This window comes from Rhinolophus sinicus, linkage group LG01, assembly GCF_036562045.2.
Source record: "Rhinolophus sinicus isolate RSC01 linkage group LG01, ASM3656204v1, whole genome shotgun sequence".
Taxonomy (NCBI): Eukaryota; Metazoa; Chordata; class Mammalia; order Chiroptera; family Rhinolophidae; genus Rhinolophus; species Rhinolophus sinicus.
Genome location: NC_133751.1, coordinates 180,778,250 through 180,805,069, shown reverse-complemented (window position 1 = coordinate 180,805,069; position 26,820 = coordinate 180,778,250). Strand labels below are relative to the sequence as shown.

General features: G+C 35.7%; 1 protein-coding gene across 2 annotated transcripts in view; it reads right to left on the bottom strand.

The window, feature by feature from the left end:
• Positions 1 to 26,820, bottom strand: part of FAM117B (family with sequence similarity 117 member B) — a 65,003-nt gene that overhangs the window by 31,029 nt on the left and 7,154 nt on the right. The window lies entirely within an intron of this gene.

Here is a 26,820-nt window from a genome sequence, read left to right as displayed (position 1 = left end):
AGTGCTGAGAGAGAAGCAGGTGTGCTAAAAGGGCAACACAGAGACCTCTGTGATAAGGTACTATTTAGTATCTTGACAAAGTGGCAGATATACAAATATACAAAGAAAAAGATTAAACAGGATAGAATTACACAAACACACACACACGAATACAAGTAAAACTGAAGAAATCTGAGTAAGAGCAGTAAATTGTACAATGTCGATATCCTGCTTGTAACTTTGTAGTATAGTTCTACAAAATATTGTCATTGAGGGAAACTGGGCAAAATGTACAAAAGATCTTTCTATATTATTTCTTATGATTACAATTATCTCTACAGAAAAAAAGAGAAAATAAGACAAACGTATATCTATCCATTTTTAAATGATCATTTTGGTTTTAAGATTACAGAGGTATGATACGTAAAACACTCATTTATCACTATACCATCTATACTCAAAAGCATATAAGGCAGCTAAGATAAAGTTACTGATAAAATTCCACTGTAATCGGCTCTATGACACACGTATCTTAGTGAGATTTTGTTAAAATAAATAGACTGTAAGAAACCGTATTAACCAGGCTATAGGAGCTATAACTAAGGCCACATATGCAAAAATCTTTTCCATTCCAAGCTACATGCTATGTACTCAGATGTAAGCCAAAAATAAAAACTGAAAAAACTAGAGGTAATGGGAAGTTAGAGATGATGTAGAAGAACCACCCTCATATCTTCTGTTTTGGATAAAGGAAGGTAGTAGGCTTGGCTAATTTATGCTATAAAATAAAATTTTAAAAAAATTAAAGTGCTTTAAAAAATATTGAACATAAATATATGCGTAAGTATGATTATACTGCCATCATTCTAGTTCTATACAACAAACACCTTGCTCTTCTTAGCCACATATGAAAACACTTTAAGACACCTCTCTTCCACTTGTATTACATTATGTCTTAATAAGGGTCTTGCATAGCTACAAGTATAAAAGTTCAGTTGCTGTTATGTGACCCAGATAACAACAGATTTAATTCCACTAAGATTAATATTTACAGCAGCTGTTGCTGATAATCATTAAAGCTGCTTTACAGCTGTGCCTCAGATTTGCTTTTAAAATGGCACAATTATTTCAGTAAAACAATGCCTAATTGTTGCAAACACTAGCCATCTCTGCATAGTCTTCCTTTTATAGTAAACAGAAAAGAAATGCAGTACATACCTATTAACTTCAGAAAGAAAGCACGCACCCACATTACTGTGATAAGTGAAAAGCAATAAACATTCACGTTCACAGCTTTTCCTCTAAAAAAATTAATCTCTATTGGGACAGCCACAAGAAGACTGCTCTAAGCTAAGGAGGGAAAAGGCATACACACTATGTAAACTGATGCATATTCATTAAAACCAGATTGCTAAAAGTTGTCTGGTACTTTTCTTCCCTAACTATAATGCTGTTTCTACCACTATAACTAATCAAACATACCTTACTAATGGGTCTGATTCAACTTTCAAGATTTTTATTTATTTAAAGTTGACCTTTCAACTAGGCACTAAGACTATTAGATTTTCTATAACGAAATGGAGAATAGAAAAGTTATACATAGTCATATGTAAAAATACTAAACATTTTCTGTTTTGAACTCCCTTCCTGTAATTCATTCATTTAAACATTTACTAAGGGTCTGTGAGCCAGCACTAAGCCCTAGAAAGTAAACAGACTAAGTTACAGTCTGCTGTAAAGAATAGTCTATGTCTATAATAGCTTGTCATTCCATTTCAATCCAAGTTCCCAAAATTGATAGGATTTGGTGCCTAACAATGAGGGAGAAAAGGAGGGAAGGGAGTCTTAAGAGTCAAAGATGACTCAAAGATTCCCAGCCTACATGCACAAAGGCTATACTCTATTTATAAGGAAGTCCAGTGGAAGAGATTCTTGGACAACTGACAAGACCCTTCATGCTCTGGCCATTCCAGCCTCACTTACCTGCACTGCCTCAATCCCTACCATGCTGAACAACTTGCAGTTCCTAACATGTGCCATGCCCTTGCATGCCTCCAGGCCTTTGTCTCTACCTAGATTACCTTCATATTCCTTTCTTTGGTTTGGCTAATTCCTCTTTAAGAAACACATCAACATCTACGTTAAAAGCCCTCCTGTGTGCTGCCGTAGCGTGGTTCACTGAAATGGTTCCTTGACTGTTCCAGGGCTCCACTAGAGAGTGAGATATTGGAGAGCAATAATTTGACTTCCCCCCATCCCAAGGATTAAGACAGTACCTGACAGTTGGCATAGAAGAAACTGACTTCTAATGTTATTGTCACTATCAGCAAGGGCAGGTACATGCAATAAATTCATATACTCTCTTGTTAATCCAAAGTAAATCAATAAATGTGGAATCAAAAAAATAAAGAAGTGAAACTCATAGAAACAGAGTAGAAAAGAGGTTGCCAGGAAGATGGGGGGAAATAGGGAGAGGATGATGAAAGGGTAAAAACTTTCAGCTAAAAGATAAATAAGTAAGTCTGAGAATCTGATGTATAACATGGTAATTATACTTAACACTGTTGTATTACTGAAATGTGCTAGAGAGTAGAACTTAAATGTTCTCACCAAAAAATAAAAAACAAAAAAGATAAATATGAGTCTGAATGTGTTAATAAACTAAATGTCAGAAATCCTTTCACAATGTACAAGGTGTGATCAAAAGATACAGTGAATGTTTAAATTTTAAAAAAATTATTACAGTAAAAGACAGATTGCTATAAATCCCCCTCAAAATACCCCCCCTTCACTTTGAACACATTTATCCCATAGTTCTTGCCACTTTCTGAAGCAGTTCTGGAAGTCCTCTTTCGTGAGTGTCTATAGTTGCGCTGTCATTGTGGCCTCAATGTCCTGAATCCATTCAAAATGTTTTCCTTTCATGATCATTTTGACTTTGGGAAAGAGCCGTAAATCAGAGGGTGCCAGATCCAGTGAATAAGGTGGATGAGGACACAACATAATGTTTTTATTTGACAGAAATTGCCGTACCAGAAGCAATGTGTGACACGGAGCCTTTCTGTTGTGGTCACAAAATACAGTGAATGCTTCTGCCGAGTGCCATCCAACAGAAAGGCAGGGACCTTCAATATAGAAAGGGGTGCGTCGAACCTTAGTAACAGTGTATGACAAGTTTCAACTTGTTCTGTGTACTCAGTTGGGTGTGAGCTAGATTGAGAGAAGGTGTGTTTTAAAGTGTGCTTTAAATGATCCTCCATCATGACATCGCTCCATGTCACACACATCGCTTCTGGTATGACAATTTCTGTCAAATGAAAACATTGCAGTGTGTCCTCATCCACCTTATTCACTGGATCTGGCACCATGCGACTTCTGGCTCTTCCCCAAAGTCAACAGGATTCAGGACACTGAGGCAGCCACGACAGCACAACTAATGACACTCACGAAAGAGGACTTCTAGAACTGCTTCAGAAAGTGGCAAGAATGATGGTACAAGTGCATTCAAACTGAGGGGGAGTATTTTGAGGAGGATTAGTGGCAATGTGTCTTTTACTGTAATAATTTTTTTATTTAAACAGTCACTGTACTGTTTGATAACACCTCGTATATGGATATCAAATCAAGACTCTATCTTACAATTTTATTTGTTAATTATACCTCAAGAAAGCTAAAAAGTAAATCAAAACAATAAAACAAAGGTTCAAACTTGACTTTGTTCTTTAAAATCAAATCCTTATAGAAGTTAATAGCAGGGTGTGGCATGAAAAATTTCAGTCAATGCCTTGAGCTCTATCTAGAGTTCAGAACTTCCCAACGATCTGTACCAGTCCAACTGGTTCCCGTGTAGCTCAACAGCAGTCAGCAGAGCATTCCAAACCATGGCCCCTAGGTATTACAAAGGTTCTACAGACCTTGTTAGATTTAGGTGTTTGTAGAACTTGATCAGGTCCTGGCTTAAAGGCTGTCGTTCCTGTTATCCACAGTCATTTAACAAGAAGAAGGGATATACCACACATATTCATTTGTCGAAACAGGGTAGGAAAACACCTTTCCTTCTTGAAGTATAAAAATGATAAATATTCAGTATACAGAAATCTAGCAGCACCAAAACAAACCAAAATCCCAGTAAGGCACCACCCTGAGCTCACCATTTTCATGAATATTTCCAGAACTGTCTAGACTTATACACACGTACAATTTTATACAAATGAGGTCCTATTGGCATGCTATTTCTTATTGTTGAGAAACAAAAAGGGCATGTCAAAGACCAATTTCCATTGCAATAAATATAAATCTATAACACATCACTATTTTTAATAGCTGTATAGTATCCTATTGAATGGATACACCATAACTTAATCCCATGTTGATGGTCATTTTCAGTTCCGATACATATTTTTCTACACTTTAAAAAAACTTCCTAGATGTCAACTATCCAAGGATACACACAGATTAAAAATGTAAGTACTGTCAAATTGCCTTCTACCACAAAGGATTTTGACCTCACAAGAATACACATTTGTCCACATTCTGAAGTGCATTTTATCTCTTTCTGGCAAGCTATAGAAGATGAAAAATACCATTTTATTTGCATTTAAATTAGTGAGTTCTAAAATAATCATAGTTTACTGGCAATTTATGTATTTTTATACATTACCAGTATTTGAAAAATAATACTCCTAATCTCTCTTCTTAATCTTACAGAGATCTTTTCTTTTGATAAAGAAACATTTAAATTGAAGGAAGTTCCTTCAGTTTCATTTTAGTTTCTTTCTCTTAATAAATTCAACTAAAATTAAATATAGTTGATTTTATCTTAAATAGTGTGCATAGTATGATTAAATTTTTATAAAAGTATATGTCTATTTACCCACTATCCAAACTTCCTCCTACATGCCAGGCATGTACACATACACACACGTGCGTGCACACACACAAAATATCTCTGGAAAGAAATACAAAAAACTGATGACACTGGCTGCCTCCAGGAAGGGAAACTGGAAGGCAGGCAGACAGAGCGGTACAAGGGAGGTATTTCACTGTCTTCCCAAATGTATTAATATCTTTTAAATTTGACATGTGAAATTACTGCCTATATTTTGAAAATTCATAATCTTTGATTCAATGATTCTGTATCTAGGTATGTATACAGAATAACCAAATGTGGAAAAGGGCTTTAAATTCAAAGATATTCATTACATTTGCAATAGTAAAAATCATAAATAATGTTCAAAATTGGAGAAAAAGGAAAGTGATGGAAAATACACAACAGAATATTAGATATTAAAATTTACGTTTGTTTTGAAATGATAAACTTACATAAGAAAGAAGATTCAGGAAAAAAGTATTTCCATACTTTATTTATAATTTCATTTCTTCAGTTATTTCCTGTTTCTTTTCAGTTAATTTCTCCACTCAGTTTTCAATAAAACATTAACTAATAACTGATACAGGCACAGTAGCATCTAATTAATAATTAATCCTAATAAGAACTAAATGATTAATTTAGCCAAACTGATTTCCTATAGACATGATATCCAAAAAAAAAGAACTATTCTAGAAATTTAAAAATCCAATTAGTAATTATTATTTTGTTAAACATAAGTTTTCCTTTTCATAAAATAAACGACCCCTTTTTTAGTGTACAATTTAAAGAGTTTTGAGGAACAAATACACCCATTTAATCATGATCACAATCAAGATTTAAAATATTGCCATCAGTATCGACAAAACAAAGAGGCAACCAACCAAATGGGAGAAGATATTTGCAAACAAACAATGCCTCCGATAAGGGGCTAATATCCAAAATATATAAGGAACTCATACAACTCAACAACAACAAGAAAAACAATCCAATTAAAAAATGGACAGAGGACCTTAACAGACATTTCTCCAAAGAAGACATACAAATGGCAAATAGACATACGAAAAGATGTTCAACATCACTAATCATCAGAGAAATGCAAATAAAAACCACAGTGAGATATCACCTTACCCCAGTAAGAATGGCTATCATCAACAACGCAAATTAACAACAAGTGTTGGAGAGGCTGTGGAGAAAAAGGAACCCTCATACACTGTTGGTGGGAATGCAGACTGGTGCAGCCGCCATGGAAGACACTGTGGAGGTTCCTCAAAAAATTAAGAATAGCATTACCATAAGACCCAGCAATCCCTCTCCTGGGTATCTACCCAAAAAATCTGAAAACATTTATCTGTAAAGACACGTGTCCTCCAATGTTCATTGCAGCTTTGTTTACAGTGGCCAAGACCATGGAAACAACCAAAATGTCCTTCAATAGATGAATGGATAAAGAAGTTGTGGCATATATACATAATGGAATGCTATTCTGCCATAAGAAAAAATGAAATAGTACCATTTGTGACAACATGGATGGATCTTGAGATTATTATGCTAAGTGAAGTAAGTCAGAAAAAGTCAAGAATTATATGACTTCACTGATATGTGAGATATAAAACTGAAAGCAACAAAATAACAAGACAAACAAAAACTCATAGACACAGACAATAGTTTAGTGGTTACCAGAAGGTAAGGGGGGAGGGGTTGGTAGAAGAGGGTAATCGGAGCCAAATATATGGTGACAGAGGGAGAACTGACTCTGGGTGGTGAACACACAATGTGATATATAGGTGATGTATTACAGAATTGTACACTTGAAACCGATGTAATTTTACTAACCAGTCACCCCAATAAATTTTAATTAAAAAGAAAAGAAAAATAATATTGCCATCAACCTAAAACAATTCCTCATGCCTATTTGAAGCCACTGCTCTCCACCCTTGGACCTGAGGTAAACTCTGACCTGCTTTCGGTCAGAGGTTAGTTTTGCCTTTTTAAAAAGTCATATAGGGCCAGCCCAGTGGCTCAGGTGGTTGGAGCACTGTGCTCCCCGCACTGAAGTCGCCGGTTCGATTCCCACATGGTGCAGTGAGCAGCGCCCTCTACAGATAGATTGTGAACAGCTCTCCCTGGCGCTGGGCCGCCGTGGGCCGCTGTGGGCTCCCGGCATGAGCAGACGACGGCCTCAGCCAGGTAGAGAGCAATGCTTGTAATACCAACATGTGCCAGAGAGCTGTGTCCTCCACAACTAGACTGAGAACAACAGCTTGACTCGGAGTTGGGGGGAAAGGGAAAAAAAAAAGTCATATGGGGGTCGGCCAGATGGCTCAGTTGGTTAGAACATGTGCTAATAACATCAAGGTTGCCGGTTCGATCCTTGCATGGGCCACTGTGAGCTGTGCCCTCCTAAAAAAAAATGATTCAATGATTCATGTAACTATACATGTAATCACATAGTATGTACTCTTTTGTGTCTGGCTGCTTTCACTCAACACAATGTGAGATTGATCCTTTTGTGTATTAGCATTCCTTTTTATTGCTGAGGAGTATTCTACCGTATGGAAATATGTGATGGTTAATTTTATGTGTCAACTTGACTGAGCCATGGGGTACCCAGAAGATGGTTAAACATTATTCTGGGTGTGTCTGGGAGGGTGTTTCAGGATGAGATTAACATGTGGATTGGAAGACTGGGTAAAGCAAATTGCCCTCCCCAATATTGATGAGCCTTATCCAATTCATTAGAGACCTAAGTAGAACAAAAATGGCTGAATAAGGGGAAATTCCTTCTCTGTGTGACTGCTTTCAAGCTGGGATATTGGTCTTCTGCCTTCTGACTCAGGTTAGAATTTAGAGCATCTGCTCTCCTGGTTCTCAGGCCTTTGAACTCAAACTGGAAGTATACCATTGATAATTCTGGATCTCCAGCTTGCCTACTACAGACGGTGGGACTTAACTACAAGAACTGCATTAGCCAATTCCTTATAATAAATCTCTATCTATTGTCTATCCAATGTGTCAACAGGATGGGGGGGGAGAGGGGGAGAGGGAAAGAAGGAGGGAGGGAGGAAGGGAGGGAGGGAGAGAGGAAGGCAGAGAGAGAGAGAGAGACAGATCTCCTATTGGTTCTGTTTCTCTGGAGAACCCAGACTAAAACAATATACTATAATTTGGTTATCCAATAGCCTATTGATGGAGAGTTGGGTTGTTTCCAGCATTTCCCTATAAAGAGTAAAGCATATAGTCATGCACCACAGAACAACATTTCAATCAATGGGGCTGCGGTTACCAAGGTTCAAACAGAGGAGAATCTGCTTCCAAGCTCATTCATATGGCTAATGGCAGACCTCAGGTCCTTACCATTGTTGGCTGGAGACATCCATTTCTTGGCACTTGTGCTTCTCCACAGGACTACTTAAATATAGCAAGTTGCTACCCCAACAGAACGAAGACTCTGACAGAGAATAAGTGAGGGAGGGCGAGCAAGATTCAAGTTGTTTTTGTAACTTAATAAATGACATCCCTTCACTTTTGTTGTATTCTTTTGTTAGAATTGAGTCACTAAGTCCAGCTCACACTCAAGGGGAGGGAACTAAACAAGGCAGGAACACCAGGAAGTGGGACCAATCAGGAGCATCTCAGAGGCTCCCTACCTACAAGAGGTCACACCTACAAGAGGTATGACCAGGTGCTAGTGATCACAAGTGAAGGATACTCACGGAGAGAGGAAATGCCTAGAAGGACAGAGGTTATGTGAAAGGCGGCATTTGATCCAACCCTTAAATGTGGGTATTTGACAGTGATGGAGCGGGAAAGGGCATGCCAAAAGAACAAAAAAGAAATGGTGAAACATATTCTAAGAACTACATGTACATTGTAATGGCTGAAACAAAAGGACCGTAATTGGCCAGCAAAGGTCGTGAATGCTGTGCTAAGGATTTTGGATTTTATCCTGAAGGCAATGAGAGGAAATGAAATGAGATTTGCATTTTACAAATTTTTAGAAAGCAGTATAGATGGAGAAAAATTGAGTTAGGAAGATCTATTAAGTGGATTATTGGATTACTGCCATGCAATAATCCAAGTGAGCATGGCAACTAGAACCAAGAAACATAAAATATTTCAGAACCATTCAAGAGATCGCAGTATCGGGTCCTCGTAGAGGTGACTATATATACTGTGTTCATGTTGAAGGGACAGAGGCAGAAATGCAGCAGAGAGGATAGAATATGAAATTTGAAACTATCCTGATCCTGTTCAAATCCAACTCTATCAGTTATATTTGCCACCTGGTTAAGTTACTTAACTGTTCTGACTCTCTCTCACTGCATCTATAAAATAATGGGGTTGCTGTTGAGGATTAAGTGAGAAGGTTTATGTACAAAGCCCAGACACGTAAATAGCATCTAGCATTACTGTGCTTTCCCCAAGTCTCATACTTAGGCAATGAGGATATAATTAGTTCAGTTTCAAACTCACTGAGTTTGATACAGCTATAGGATATTAAATTGAGACTTAATAGGCAGTTTTACACTTTCATGTGTGTACAAGAATATCTAGAGCTCTGTGCCAGGAGAAATTTAGAAGTAATCTGTGTTAAACAGGTTAAAGCTAGGTGCTCAGCTGATGAAATGTTAAGAGAAGTGACTACTGAATGGAACCCCAGAAAACAAGAACATTTCAGGGACCTGCAAAGAAAAACAAGTTTGGGAAAGAGGCTGCCTCTGGATTGCTATGAGGATTAAACACAAGGAAAAACAAACATAAAATACCTAGCATGTAGAGGACACTGCACTCCCTTTCAAGAGCATTTCAATAAAGTCAAGTCAACAGCAGAAGACACACTGGATAGTTTGCGGCATGACCAGGAAGTGATAAGCTAGACATCATGACCCTTTAAAGAAGGTTCGTTATTAAAGGAAAAGAAAAAAAGCTTTACGAAATGGGAAGGAAGGAATGATTGGCTTTTAATTCATCACTCTAAAGGAAGCACTAGCAACTTTTTTACACTGAATTCAAGTCTGAAACAGACAGAGGAAATGCTTTGTGATGAAGCAAGGACTTAGCCCTCTAGCACACACATCACCCAGCTGTAACCCAAGTTCATGTTACCTTAGTTCATAAGCATGCTGTATCTCCTTTCTGGGCTCTCCAAAATAGTCTTTCCCATTTCTTGCAAACAATTTTTTTAAAAACTAAAATAAACAGATCCATTTGCAACTAATAAATGCTTGTTAACATCAATCTTCAAAGACTGACAATAAAACAACAAAATAAAAAAGGAAACAATTTAATTTGTTTCCTATTTCAAAAGGTACTTTAGAATTTAAGTATCAATCAGTGCATGCATCAAGCTGTACTTGTTAACATCCACACCATTAGCTTCAATTCTCCCCCGTCCCCCTCCTTGCAAGAGACATAAATTTAAAAATGCCTTCCATATACGTCTAGAAGGTCAGCTACAAGGAATTCTGAACCTATCATTTCTATAATTTTCTTCCTGTGTTGCGAACCTTCCACAAGACTCATGAAACATTTATTGAGTATGTATTATAGATATAGGAATGAACAAAACAGAAAGGTCCCTGATATTGTAAAACATGTATTCTAGTAGGGAAAGTGAGACCATAAAACCAGCAAGTAATATGTTAGATGCTAATAATAACAGAGAAAAACAAAGAAGGGCAAAGAGGTTTGGGGAGCATGTTGTACGGGTTACCATTTTGTACAATAGTTAGGGAAGGCCTTTCTGGTGAGGTGACATTTAGAGACCTTAGAACAGACACAGGAGAAAGGTAAGAGCATGTGAGTGATCCAGCTGGAGAGAAGAACAAGAGCCCTGAGGTAGAAGCACTCTTGGCCTCCCAAAATCACTTACCCTTTCCCCTCCTGTAACCCTCCTAACCAAAAACTGTAACATTCACCAAGACAATAGCTTTCTTTTTTTATTTAACAATTAATTCATTTAAACTATCTATAATAAACCCATTACATGCTTACATAAATAACAAATCTTTAGGAACATTGTTATAAAAAAAAATTTGTCAGAAGACTGGCACAGTTTTACATTTTTGCAAATCTCTTTAATGTCTGGCTTAATAAAAGACAGCTGGATTCTCCTAGCTGCTCCTGCAGTAGGTCTGTTGCGAAATGTTGTTTTGGTTGAAGTAGTTGAACAAAATCTGTCTTTATATAGATATGTAGTTGGAAAAAGCTCAGGAGTCTTTTAATAGCATTCTCAGAAAACTGTGGTTATTCTTTGATACTATAGCCAAATTTGACACTGGTGACTTAAGGGTTAGCTGCAATGTGGAATCTGAAATCACATTAGTGAGTTTTTCATACTCTATTACAATAAAATCTATTCATCCGTCTTGCAATTTATGGATATTCTATTCCTGTATGGTTTTTGTGACATGTATTGGTCATTTGGAAAATACTGGTTCACTGAGTTACGTAGATCTTCCAAATGTTGGTAACATTTCATTAAACAACAGCACAAAATCCTACTTATTAATATCACCACCTAAATTTATTAGAAAATTCTCTAAATGTTGGGAAGTAGTCTAACTCACAACGGCAGATACAAGTTTTCCAAATTTCTGATTTTCACCGAAAAGCTCAAATTTTATCATTAGCAGCAAATACTGTCAGTTGTTTCTCTTGAGGCAACAGGCTCACTTCATTTATGAAAAACCATCTGCCAAACACTCAAGGACAAAACCTTTCTAATCATTCCTTCCTCTGCATACCCATTACTACTGTCCTCATTTCAGATTTGGTTACTTCTTGCTCTGACAACCGCACCAAACGAGTCTGCCTCCCGCTTCTCCCTCCCTCCATCCCGTCCCACTGTTACCTTGTTCAGGTTACTATTTCTCTCAAAAGTTTTCAATGATTCCACAACACATATTGAATAAAATCTATAATCTTCATCTAGCATTTGAAAACTCCTCCAAATTTGCCTCAGCCTGTATTTCCCATTTTTCCTAGTGCTCCTAGGAACAGCCAGCAGAATACAGCGTCTAAAACAGAGCTCTGTCACCAGACTCTAGATTCAAAACCTTGATCTGTCACTTACTAACTGTATGATTTTACATGTTATTTACATGTAAAACTGTGCTTTCAGTTTCCCCATCTGTGAAAATGGGGATAATTACAATACTCCATTTAAGACTTCTGAAGATGGTTTTCTAAAAATCTATACAGAGCATTTAGTATCATTAGTACATTATACATACTTGATAATAATTTCAAATATTAATCTACATATATGCCTCTCCTGCCACCTCAATAAACATGTATTAAATTATGATACACCTACGTAAGAAATTCAATTTCAATAAAATGAAAGAAGTTTACTCTATGTAAGTTATATTGCAAAAAATTAAAAATATAGTCCTTCCAAAAGAGGTAGCTCTATGTGTAAAAATCTCTCCAAGTTTAACAATAAAAATATGTGTCACTTTGTATACAGTATGATACCACTCTACTAAATGTGTCAATAGTTTATAAAATATATGTATGTGTGTGAGATGTATCTATCACTATATAAAAATTCTGCAAAAATATTTTAAAAATTGTTAATAGGGGCCATGGAGAATATTTTTCACCTTAAATCCTCTGAAAGGCATGAACTTTATCACGTAGACATACTATTTTTAGTTTTTAAAATTAAAAATTATTTGAAACCAACATATCCCAGGCCCTATGCTTGTTTACAGTCTGATGGGATAGGCAGGTTCCAAACAGCAACCAGAAACCTAATGGAGAAGGGAGAAGTGCAGACCGCCCCATAAGCTTATGAAAGAGAAGTGTCACCAAGCTGAGACCTGAAGAATGAGCATGAGTTAGTTACCTAAAGAGAAACACATATCCTGAGCTGAGGCCTCATGTTCAACATGCCCTCCTCTACTGACTGTTTTCCTGGACTCGTGTTTTCAGCTGAAACTGAGGAGGATTTTCATGTATTTTGGAAAAAGGTGAGGTGTTCACTTCCTCAGCATTATGTGTTTGAAAATCCGAAGCACACAGGCCTTTTATCTAAACCACCATATGATGAAACTAATGCAAACCTTATTTTAAAAAGAAACTTTAGATTGGATTAGAAAACATACTATAATCCATGAAAATCATTAAAGTTTTATATGAAACTGTACTTTTAGTCATGTAGAATAAATCAGCCACTGGAAAAACCCTTTTGAAAACTTATATAACAAGTGGTGCCAAAACTTTAATTATAAAGAGGAAATTACAGAGGGTAAAGGGGGTGGGGGGTGGGAGATGAGGGTAAGGGGGATCAAATATATGGTGATGGAAGGAGAACTGACTCTGGGTGATGAACACACAATGGGATTTATAGATGATGTAATACAGAATTGTACACCTGAAATCTATGTAATTTTACTAACAATTGTCACCCCAATAAATTTAATAAAATATAAAAAAAATAATAAAAAAAAAAGAGGAAATTAAGAAATTCTGCATTTCTTTGCTAGATGCCAAATTAATGACTTAGGCAAGAATCTTCAATTTTGAGAAAATTTAAATAACTGCCATTTTTTTTTACTGTTTGTGATGTACCCTCAATAAAGGAAAAAGTAATTAATTGTACATGTGCAATATACAATTAAGGAAGAAGAAATGTGATTTACAGGCCTTGGAGACCACCATTAAAATTAATGAAATTTTGAAAGCTGAGTGACAATTCTTCATTGCTGAATGGGTCAAAGACAAGTTAGTGTCTCCTTTTCAGTCTAAAGTGTCACATCCAAAGCTAACGTAAGAACAGGTGGGTAGGTGTACCTTTCTTTCTCCATGTTTTCTCCTGTCTACACAGTAGACAGAAAGAACTCGGAGATAGTGGAGTTTTGGCTTGTGTCTCTGAGTCACTGGTTGGAGGGGAGCTCTGCCAAGCAGCTGCCCAACCTACAATGGCCATAATAAACCTTTGCTTTGTTGAGTGACTGACACATGTTTCAACAGACAGTCTTAACTACCATAATGTAAAGCAAATAAGCTAAACGAGGGTGAGAGGGGCATGGTTAGTATAGGTACTTACGTTGTTCTAGCAATATATGGCATATTGGTGAAAACCAAAGGAAAAACTCGCCTATTCTGAGGATATACAATATCTTTCACCATTTATAGCTAAATCTATCAATCGCCCACCCTACCCCTATACCCATTCAGAGCCACTACGGCAGGCACTTGAAATTTCTATGAAGTTCTCTGGGCAATTTCTCAAGCATCTGTACCTCTCGAAAAGAGAGTTTTCTCTAACTAAAGAAGCACATTCAATTTGGCAGCAGGGCAAGCAGCAAGTGCCTAGGAGTTAACACACCTAAAGCAAGAGATGGTAGAAAAATGCCCTAGCATCCTCGTCCCTCAATGGGACAATTCTGAGATATGTTCTACATGATCTACCAGAGGTGCTCAGCAAGATTGAGCTCCAGCTGCCCACTGTGGTATACCAGTTATTAATGCACCCTAAGGCTTTTATCCCTTCCCTGTCTCTTCCCTACTTATCATCCCTTCCGAGGATCAACCAAAGAAGTCTTTGCGTCAGGATCTTCTTTTAGAAGAACCTAAACTAAAACATCATGTAATCTTAATTTCCAAAACTGTGCCTTTATAATTTACAAGACTACAACTTTCCTGTCAATAAGATAAACTCTATGGGAAACTATGTATTAAATCATTAAGTTATTTGACTCTTTGGATTGAAGATCACAATTACCCTACATTTAATGGAGAAAGACCAATACTTTCACATTTTCAAAATTAGTAAAACGTTGATATGTGTTAGGTTTATTTGAGCATTGAATACAAGGAATCAAACTTCAAAATGCAAACACCAAGGAAGAGCTGCTAGCTTTGTCTAGTATACACTCTTTCCCCACCGCCTCCCTGCTTTTGGTAACAGACTCTGGTCCCTGAACAGCGTGTGTAAATGACTTAGTTAATAACAATACCTCATCCTCTGGGTGCAAGAACTGATTTTGGAGTAGGCACACAATCTGACATAGTCCTTCCCTGGAATTTTCTAGCTGGAATTGGTGGGGAAGAAACCCTCTTGCCTCAGGGGTCTTACAGACGAAAACGAGAATCTGGAATGGTCCAAGGCCTTGTTCCCTGCTATATAAAGGAAGTCCCTACATTAGAAAGTATGCTTCTTAAGGACATAGAATTAGTCTGTCTTATTTCATCACTTGTTTCCCCAACAACTAAAATCATGTCTAGCACATAATAGGTATTCAATAAATACTTGTTGCTTTGAGACAGTAGGACAAAATGAAGCTAACAGATAGAGATGAAAGATTAAGAAATTATGAGAAAGTATCCTGAAGACATCTCATCCTTGTGGGCAGTTCTATCCAAGTTCTTGATAATTCAGAATTTCATCAATTCTATTGTCATTCTACCTAGTGTTCAGTTGGGTTGTCATTTGCAACCATAATTCTAGGAAAGTACTATCTCAAGCAAAGAAAATATCCAAAAAGTGGATAAAATAAATTGGTGCTCTAGTATGTCTTCATTTTTGACCCAATAAAAGCATTCACAGGTAAAAATTTCAAAAAAAAAAAAAAAAAAAAAAGGCAATACTAATCTAGGATTTTTTCTGAAAGATTTAACGAAATATTTCACAATGACACACCCAAAAATTCTATTTGAAACAATGTGAGGAACATTTCTCTTAGTTATGTTCCCTCTTGGCCAAAATATCTCCAAGGATAGTTTTTATAATTTAAGCTTGATTCAGTTAAAGTAACTTTCAACAAAACAATCTGGAGCATTTCAAGAGGAAACATCTTCTGGTTTACACACCCACACACAAATAAGCAAACTTTATCCTCCTCTGACAATTTATTTTATAAGGCTGATATTTTTAATTGTACTTCTAGCAATAAAAACAGATTTCCATAAATAAAAAAACTCACAGATTTCCACACTATGTGAAAACAAACCTGTTGGCAAGTAAGCAGACCCACCCACAATGATATTACATGACATAAAAAAGTATGAATTTTTTTAACAATTGATATTTTTTCTCCTAGAATCACCAATGCTTTACTTCTGAAATCATGTATGTTTCGAAATTTCTAACAGCAACAAAGCATACTTCTGTTTACCAAGTCGTGATATGGATTTAAAACGCTGAAAAATATTTCTACTTAAAATGCCTGTTTTCCAACCTGTTCTACCAATTTTTTTTAGATCACGCTATCCACTGATTTACCAGGGAATTTTTCTCTATGCTCCCCTCAATACTAAAGATAATCCTATACCAGACAGTCTTAGAGGTGCTATTCAACATTCCTCCAACTTGAAGCAAGAGGGAGGAACTTCTGGTACATGAGTATATTATGCCTTATTTTTGTGTTCTTTTAAACCACCCAAGCTTAGTATGATACTTCATAACAGACATTCAGTTTGGGCTAAATTATATTACTAATACTGTGACAAGATTTTAAAAACACAGGCCTCAAAACTAAATAGACATGAGTTGAAATCCCACATTTACCAACTCTGAAATACTAAATTACTTAACTCTCAGGGCCTGAGTATTCTCATGTGTAAAATAAGAATAAATACAGCCTAATTTGGAGGCATGAATTAAAACATTACTTCTCTTTTAAATACATCTTAAGTCTGAAGAGAATTATTATTATTAATATCTCTTTAAAAATGAAAAATAGAACAATTTTAATAAACTAAAGGTTATGCATTTAAGTAAGGTAGTTCTGCCCACTGATGTAACAGGTGTTTCTCAATAAAATTTTTAGTGCCTAGTTGTTTTGATTAGGTGTATATGTGCTTATTTGATAGTGACTTTACTTCTAACATTACTACCTATTATCCCCTCTATTATTATTCTGTAACCTCATCCACTACTCTTCTCTGTGGTTCAGCCATGCCACATGTCCACTTCACTAATAATCCATTATCTCCTCACCAGCCACTATCCCAAGACCTCAAAAGACTGAAATCTAGCACAAATAAAACAGCCAGCATACCTCTTCAGCAAGATAACCCAACTTATTTAGTTTAGCTTGTACTCCCTAAATTATCTAGTGGGGCCCAATGGCTTAGGTTCATCTTGAAATTAGTCTAACACATAACATGAGAAGTACCATCCAGGGGCACCTTTACACAGCTGTTCCTTTGTTAATTATTCATAATAATAACTGGATTCATGAACAGAACATCACTTCTATGAAAACAGAGAACATACACGAGAAGTTTTTTCTGAGCCATCTCAAAAAGAAAAAGTAGGGCCAGGCGGGTGGCTCAGGCGGTTACAGCTCCATGCTCCTAACTCCGAAGGCTGCCGGTTCGATTCCCACATGGGCCAGTGGGCTCTCAACCACAAGGTTGCCGGTTCAACTCCTTGAGTCCCTCAAGGGATGGTGGGCTCCGCCCCCTGCAACTAGGATTTGAACACGGCACCTTGAGCTGAGCTGCCTCCCGGATGGCTCAGTTGGTTGGAGCGTGTCCTCTCAACCACAACGTTGCCAGTTCGACTCCCGCAAGGGATGGTGGGCTGCGCCCCCTGCAACTAGAAACAGCAACTGGACCTGGAGCTGAGCTGCACCCTCCACAACTAAGATTGAAAGGACAACAACTTGACTTGGAAAAAAGTCCTGGAAATACAAACTGTTCCCCAATAAAGTCCTGTTCCCTTCCCCCATAAAAATCTTTAAAAAAAAAAAAAGAAAAAAGGAAAAATTTCCTAAACAGCCCAAATAGAGGCTTACAGCAAGTCCCAGTGCTAACATTTTTACTCTATTTTTAATCCCCTTTTTTACATGTTCCATTGTAAATCACTGCTATACTACAAATGGATGGTTTGTTGTTGTTGTTGTTTTTTTTACTTTTATTTATTTTAAGTGTGTTTTTCCAGGACCCATCAGCTCCAAGTCAAGTAGTTGCTTTAACCTAGTTGTTGAGGGCGCAGCTCACAGTGGCCCATGTGGCGATCGAACCAGCAACGCTGGTATTATGAGCATCATGCTCTAACCAACTGAGCTACCCGGCCACCCCTAGCTTTTTATTATACAAATGAAACATGCTGTTTCAAAACAACTGAATAAAGCAGGAAGCGAAAATTATCAGTGCCATATTCCCCCATTCCATCAGTGAAAACACAGCTAGCAGGTAATACTGCCTGACACTTTTCAGAATATAAACATACATATGTACACTCAGATACAATTTTTAAAAAAAAGTAGATGTGGCCGTGAGCTTATCTGACTCTTCAAGCCTTTGTCCCTCCTGTCCTCATCCAAGGCTATGAGTGTGTATATGATATGTTATATTGTATGTTTGTGAGTATATAACACTAATTAATTTTTTACCAACAAAGTGCAAACTCTATTGAGTTAACTTAATTTTTTTTTTAAAGATTTTATTGGGGAATGTGGGGGAACAGTGTGTTTCTCCATAGCCCATCAGCTCCAAGTCCAGTCACTGTTTTCAATTTAGTTGTGTAGGGTGCAGCCCACTGGCCCATGTGGAAATCAAACGAGCAACCCTGTTGTTCAAAGCTCACGCCCTAACCAACTGAGCCATCCGGCCATCCCAAGTTGACTTAATTTTTTTGATTAATTTATTAAAGACCATAGGTAAACCATTTCTAATTTTTTCAATTTTCATGTTTATTTTGCTAAAATAATTTCTTCTGTTTCAACTGCTTTTAATGTAAAGCTTACGATAAAGATCCAAGTTGCTTTTGACTATATCAAATTTTATCAATTAGAGCCTTTACCATCAGGAGTTTTCCTTTTAACAATTATCACTATCAGCCCAATTGTATACAGGCAAATGGAGCAGATACATACATATGATAATATATATGATCTATATAAGGTTTGCAATGTATAGAAATATAATATACATGAGGACTTCATCATAAAAAGGAGAAGCTCAAGGGATATGATTGATTGTATGATTTGTACATTTCACCTGAATTATTATTTGAAAAGTTAGGTATGTATATTGTAATACCCAAAGCAACCAACAACGAAAATCTATACAAAAAGAGTCAAAAAGCCAATATATATCAATGAAAACAGATTACTAAAAAATATTCTAACATTCCAAAAGAAGGTTGACAAGAAGAGAGGGAGGAATAAAAAACAGAAGGGAAAACAAAGAATAATAGTAGACATATATCCAAACAATAATTTCACTAAATGTAAATGATCTAAACACAGTAATTAAAAGACAGAGATCATCAGACTAAATTTTAAAAAAAAGACCCAACTACATGCTCTCTACACCTTCAAATACTACACACACACACACACACACACACACACACACGATGGAAATATAGGAAGGATGGAAAAGCTAGACCATGCAAACACTAATCAAAGTAGACTTCAGAACAAAGAAAATTATCAGAGATAAAGGAAAATACATAATGATAAAAAGATCAATTCCAAAAACACACAATTCTAAATGTTTCTGCATATTAGGGGAAAAAAGCTTCAAAATACATGAAGCAAAACCAACAGAAATGAAAATAAAATCCACTATCATGTTTGGAGAATTTAACACTCCTCTCTCAGTAACTGATGAAACATGTAGACAGAAAAATCAGAAAGGATATAGAAGACCTGCAAACTACTACCAATCAATTTTACCTAACTGACATTTATAGAACACTTCACCCAACAACATCAAAAAATACAGAGCACATGAAACATTTGTAAAGTAGATCATATACCTTAACAAATTTAAAAGAAATGAAATCACAGAAAGTATGTTCTCTGACCTGGAATCAAACTAAAAATCAATAAGAGAGAGTTATCTGGAAAACCCTCAAATATTTAGAAATTGAACAAAATCCTTCTAAACAATCCATAAGCCAAGAAGAAGCCACAGAGAAAGTAAATATTTTTAACTGAATTAAAATGAAAATACAACATAAATTTTATTTTACGGGATACAACTAAAGAACTGATTAGAAAAAAAATGTACAACATTTAGTGCTTCTATTAGAAAAGAAGGTCTCAAATCAATAATTTAGGCTTCCATCTAAGGAACTAGAAAAAGAGCAAATTAAACTCAAAGCAAGTGGAACAAAGAAAATAATAAAGACAGGAGCAGAAATAAACAGAAAAATAACAATATAAATGAAACCAAAAGCTGGTTCTTTGACAAGATCTATAAAAGCATCTAGCCAGACTAAGGGGGGAAAAAAGAGAAGACACAAATTTCCAATATCAGGAATGAACCCCCCTAAATATCTTTCAACTAGTGACTGAACTAACAAACTGGGGTACATCTATACAATGGAATACTATTCAGAATTAAAAAGGAATGAACTACTGATACATTCAGTAACATGAATGAATCTCAAATGCACTATGCTAAATAAATGAAGCCAGACTCAAGAGGCTAGGTACTGTACAACTCATTTATATAATATGGTTCTGAAAAATGTAAAACTATAGGAACCAAAAACAAATCAGCGGTTGTTACAGCCTAGAGGTAAAGGGAGGGGAATGACTTAAAAAAAGCATAAGGCAACTTTACAGGTGATAGAAATTTTCTATACCTTAGTTATGGTTGTAGTTACACAACTGTGCTCTCTGTCAAAATGTATACAACAATATATCAACAAGGATGAATTTTAGTGTGTGTTAATTATACCTCAATAAACCTGACACCACACCCACTTGTCCAAATGAGTCAAACCTTTTAAAAACAGTAACAGCTAAAAATGTTAGCTACATCGTCAATGAATAAATGGTCAGTTAACAGACTTCACATAAACAGTGAACAAGCATTTAAAAAGAATATTTAACCTTGTTATTAATAACAGCTATTATTTCTTATTAAATGGAATTATGTAGCTACTCTATGAGGTGATTAAATATATTCTCTCAAATACTCACTATGACCCTAGGAAATATGTAAGGAAATACAAATAAAACTATGATGTATGTCTCACACAATGAATTGGTAAAACTAAAGAAAAGGCATGAAATCTAATTCTGACAAGGCTTTACAGCAACAGGTAGACACATTCCTTTCCGTTAACAGGATAAATTGATTCAATCCTTTTTTGGAAAGTAACACTACAAAGCATTAAATTATTTAAAACTTAACCAAATATTCTCAATCCTAGGGAATTTTTTTTTCTAAACTGGATACATATAAATGCACACTCATACCAGCCCCCAAACATATACATTTATAAAGATATTTTTACTAAAGTAATTTATAAGGAGGAAAATTGAAACAAATGTCCACTAAAAAGAATGAGTAAGCCAAAGTTCATAAATTTGATAAAGTACTCAACCCCATATTTAATAGCATACTATACTTTCTTACCTATTGGAGGATTCAGACTCTTTAAAAAATTGTATCACTTTCCTTTTTTTTTTTTCACATGGTTGTAATATGGTCCAAGTGTGACTCTATGTGGGCAAAAAAGCTTTACAGAGAGGAAGTTGTTCCATAACCTCTTGCTATCCTTAGCCTTAAACCCAGTTAGCAGTCAAAAGCATACTATTAATCAAAAAAGTATCAGATAAGAGTGTATAGATGGATCAGCATAATCTCATCAACCATTACTAGAAATATGAAACTTTCCAGTATTAAAGGGATTTCCTACAGAATTTCCATGGATCATTGAAGATACTATATTCAATAGTGAGCTAGCAATATAAGCATAGCTCAATTATAAGACAAGAAAATAGTACTCAAAACAGGCAAAATCCAGTAGTACCCAAGGCCTCCAAACCAACAAGAACAAAGAGACAAGAGAAAGGATGGGGCATGGGTCTTCATGCCCATATATATATATATATACATATACACACACACACATATATGTCTTTTTAAATAGGAAGCCATCCATTCATGCATTTGAAAAATAAATTTTATTTTGACTCATTTAAATCTTGCAAGTTCCCCCTACTCCCACTGAGGGGCGAAAGGGACAGACTAATTATAATTATGACAGAAGCACTGAGTGGGCCACGCAGTTTTTTTTTTAAGAAGTTTAATTGGTAGGCAGATTGTCCAAAGGTGTGGGTCCTAAATCTTCCTTGTACAATTAAGACATAACATCTCAAAAGTAGGATAGGAGCATTCCTGTGACACTAAATCAATTCCCAGGAGTAGACTTTCCAAGAATTCTTAAGGATAGCATTAATGGCAACTGCTTTCTAGAGAAATAAAGGATGTCTATCCTACAAGTCTCCTAACAATTCTGACTGCATACAAAGCACTCTGACTAGAGTCCCATAGGGATATATCAAGCTTTTGCCATTAAGTATGTACTACCCTTCTTAGTAATATTACGTATTTTCTTGTTTTTATTGTTAACCCCCAGATGTTACAAAAATATATTTTTTCTCTCTCTTTAATTCTCAAGTCCATAATGTCTTCTCAATACCTTATAAGCTGCTCTTCACATACTGAACATGAGTTCTAAAATAATACAAATAGACGTCACTGGTCCTCATCTTTACAAATATCAGTATATATACATAATGGGAAAACATATTTAATGTCAAACGGTTTGTCAGAAACTATGAGATAGATCTTAGTAAGTCCTAGTAGAACAACAAATAAAATAAGTTACAATTTTTTAAAGAATAGTAAATTGGAAGACACAAAAACAAAACAAAAAGCCTTTTTATCTTACAAAATTGCCATATTATCATATTATTTTTGAAATGTTAAAAATTTTAGTGCATTATGCCCCAAAAGTCTATGGCCTCTTCTGTATGCATACAGAATAGCATTTATGAAACCAATTATTAATGACATTATTAATTCAACCACCCAAGTATGTTCAAAATCTCAGCCATCATTATGCTCTCATCTCTCTCACCCCTCAAATCTAATCAGTTAACAGTCCTATCAATTTTTTGCTTCTCAAAAGCTCTTTTTCATCCACGTATTACAACCACCCTGTTTCACACGGAGAAATTAAGAGTGCTGAAAATGGTAAAAATGAGGGTAAATATGAAAATTTTTTTATTTTTAATTGCTCTAAAAGATAATTAACCATTTAAAGTAAAAGTAACAATGCATTGTGGGATTTTTAACAGAGAAGCAAAATATTTGACAAATAACAGCACAAAGTACGGGAGGCAGGAAATGAAGGTACAGTCATGCGCCACGTTAAGGACATTTTGGTTTATGACACACCGCCTATATATAAAAGGGTGGTATATCATATAGTCTAGGTGTGCAGGAGGCTAGACCATCTAAGTTTGTGTAAGTGCACTCCATGTTTGCACGACAAAATCGCCTTACAAATTTCTCAGAATGTACCCCCATCGTTAAGCAGTGCATGACTGTATATTGATATGTTTCTAATGTGAAATGTTAGAAAACACAGATACGGAACATTTCCATCACTGCAGTAAAGTTCTTTTGAACTACACTGCTCTAGCACAATCACTAACAGCATAATAGAGAAGTATAACTAATTACTAATAGTGAAGGTAAAATGGAATTACAAAAAATAATTAATCCAAAGGAAGATAAGAAAAAAACCAGGATCTTGGAATTTAAATATAAACTAATATCAAGTCCTGAAAACATATTTGACAAGAGAAAGAAAAATGTACATCTTTGACTAAGAAATTTCATTACTAAGCATTTATCCTACAGATAAACTAATACACAAGTGCACAAAGAAGTATAAACAAGAATATTCAACACAGCGCCATTTAACAGCAAAATGGAAATGATCTAAATGTTCAAAAGAAACCTGATGAAATAATGTAATAAATCTATAGGAACAGTCACGTATGCATAACTGAAATAATAAAGAAACAGCTAACTGGTTTCTCTAAGAATAAACTTAAAGACAAGTAGGGGGAAGACTGCTTATTATATTTTCTTTACCAATTTATAATTTTAATTTTTATCGTGTGTATGTATTACTTGCATAAAAAGAAAAAGAAAGAAGATAGGATGGGATGGAAGAAGGGAGGGAGGGAGGAGGAGGGGAGGGAGCGGAGAGAGTAAGGGGAAGGAAGGAGGGAAAGATGAATACATGCTGGTAGGTAGCCTACAACATTGTTACAGAATCAGCTCCTTGAGGGCAAGAATTCCCCAAAATTTTTAAGTTTACTTCCAACAGAATTTTTACATTAGTTCATAAAGAAGAATTAGTCAATTAAAAATGTCACGTAGATTTTTTTTTTTGGAATAAACTATAGGTGATTTCACCTTGCCCTCATGCTAGCCTTTACCAGAAAGAGTATCAAAGACTTCCTATTAAAATACTACTACAGAAATAAAAATATACCTTGAGGGTATAACTCACAAGGACGACAGACAGGAAAGAAGGCAACTGCAGAAAACAGGTTTCAACCAAGTCTGGGAAGCAGATGTACAAGTAGTAATTTAGCTATAGTCTGATTATAAAGCTCAACTTAAGATTTCCTGATCTGCCCTGATACAAGTTCTAGATTTCTTTGGAAAGAAAAGCGTCTTGCCATTCACAGAAAAGCAACGAATAATTTGCTTCATTTTCAACTTCTTATATGAATAAACAAACTTTTTCTTGTTTAACAAGCATCAAGAACAAGGAAAGAAATGTTTTATTTCATTTGAAAGAGAAAGGTGGTGGTGCTCATTTCAAGTTCAACCCAGAAATGACTATTTGTACAGCAAAAGGAGAAAAAAGAATCCAAGTACATGTTTCACCTTTAAGAAATAAAATTTTTATTTTTTAAAACATTGATTTTTATGTATAGGTGTATAAATGGGGTTCATAAATCAACATATGTGTAAAATAATTCTGCTAGACCTATATATTTGAGACAGATCATGTTACTCAGAATTTTTTCAAATTCTTAACACAAAATTGTGTCTCAGGCTAAATTTTTTTCACATTATCTAGTCTTATGGTTTTATTAGCTTTACTATACAACTTTGTCAATAAATTTTCATACTGTAAAAAAAAATAACTTTATTTAAATTAAATCTACGAACTTACCTTTAGAAAAATTAAATCCCTTTTAATCAAAATGTACTGTGGTTGCCTATGGATTTTTTTAAAAATCTATGAAAGGGGATTAATGTCAAGAAAGGTAAGCTAAGATTACCTACGTTTTTCCCCCAAGAATTAGAGGGGAAAATATGCAAAATGATAGGCTTATAATAAGTTGGCCAAATAAACTGTTCCACAGAAAAATTAAGTCTGTACTCAGAAGAGCATTAATTATTACAATATCACTATATCTCAATTCATAACAAAATTATTCCAAGGGTTTCTCCAGAGCACAAAGATTGGGAAAAAATGCTCTAGAGAGATTAACTAGACAGACTCTGGACTTAAGGACAGAAGACATATCTCAGGCAAAATATGTGTAGGACTCTTCCGTGGGGAAACTGGCCCAAGAGAAGGAAAAAACCTAAATTTGAGAATCCTTGCATCACTGTTTTACAGTAAGATCCTCCAGTCTACCAACCTGACCCACAAGACAGAACTAATCAGCATATATGTGTCTTATTTAAATGTTAATAGAAACTAAAGGAAATTTCCAACATGAAAGACAAAGCTCAAGACAAAAATGGCTCTGCGGACAAGAGGGCAAAAGAACACTTTGAGGGTAGTTATACTTTTTAATAACTATTTTTAGAAGACACTAACAAGGAACAATCAGAGTAAGGTAAGTTGTCTTGAAAGACGAAAATATAATGGCCAAAGGTTAAAAATCAGTTGAAAGGATAGGGGATAAAATAAATCTGCTAGGAAGAAGAAAAAGATACAGAGATGGAAATTAGGACAGAAATAAGTATAGGTTCAACCCAATAGGTTCCATACAGCAGGGGTTCCAAAAGATAAAGCAAAGATAACAGAAAGGAGAAATGATAGAAGAAAATTTTCCAGAAATGAAGAATCTCTAGATTGAAAAATTCCAGCATAACTAGCACACTAAATGGGGAGAAAAATAACAACAACAAAAAAACCCCTGACCTACACCAAGGCAATCATCGTTTCAGAATGGTTATAACAGTTCCATAAAGAAAACCACACACACACACATACACACACACATTACATATATAAAACTTAGAATCAGAATGGCATTAACAGCAATTCTAGAAGCTAAAAGATGAAGTCCTTTCAAACTTCAGTAAAAAAATTATTTCTAACCTAGGAGTCTATATCCAGTCAAACCATCAAGTATCAAGTATAAAGACAGATACCTGCAAACATTCAAGATCTTAATTTAAAAAAAAGAAAAAATACATACACACACACACACACACACACACACACACACACAGAGGATGCCAAAAAAATGTATACACATTTTAAGAAAGGAAAAGACTGTATTAAAATTATGCTGATGGTAACCACTTTGGGCACCTCCTGTAATTGCAGAAGTCAAACACTTGTATTCATCTTTTATCGGTATATATTGAGTATTACAATTTTAATACAGTTTTCCTTTTTTAAAATGTGTCTACATCTTTGTGGCACCCTCTGTATATATCCTACGTACTGTCTCAACCCAGAGCACCGGTGACCGGGTTCTAGTCTCCATGCAAGAAAGAATTCAAGAGCAAGACAGATGCAGGAAAGCAGAAGTGATTTACTGAAAATGAAAGTACACACTTGAGAGAAAAGTGTCGGAGAACTCAGAGAATTAGTCAAATGGAGGAAGTCACAATCGGGTTTTTATCCCTTCAAGGGCGGAAACGGTGACAACCCATAGACGCGGTTCATTCATTTCCTTCCCCTGAGCGGGACCATCGTTACTCGGTTTTTCCTCCTTATTTGGTTCCTCCGAAGTGTCATGGCATCAGATACAAGATGGAAGCCACAGTAACTACAATGTAAATGAGATTATAATGACCTTATAACTATCTAAAAAGGTCAGGTCCCAGTCATAGGGCTTAGCCTTGCTGGATAAAACTGGTTCTTATTTTTCTCCAGCTGCAGTTACTGAGACAGTCACTCGTTGCGTAACCAGTGAGGCACCTCG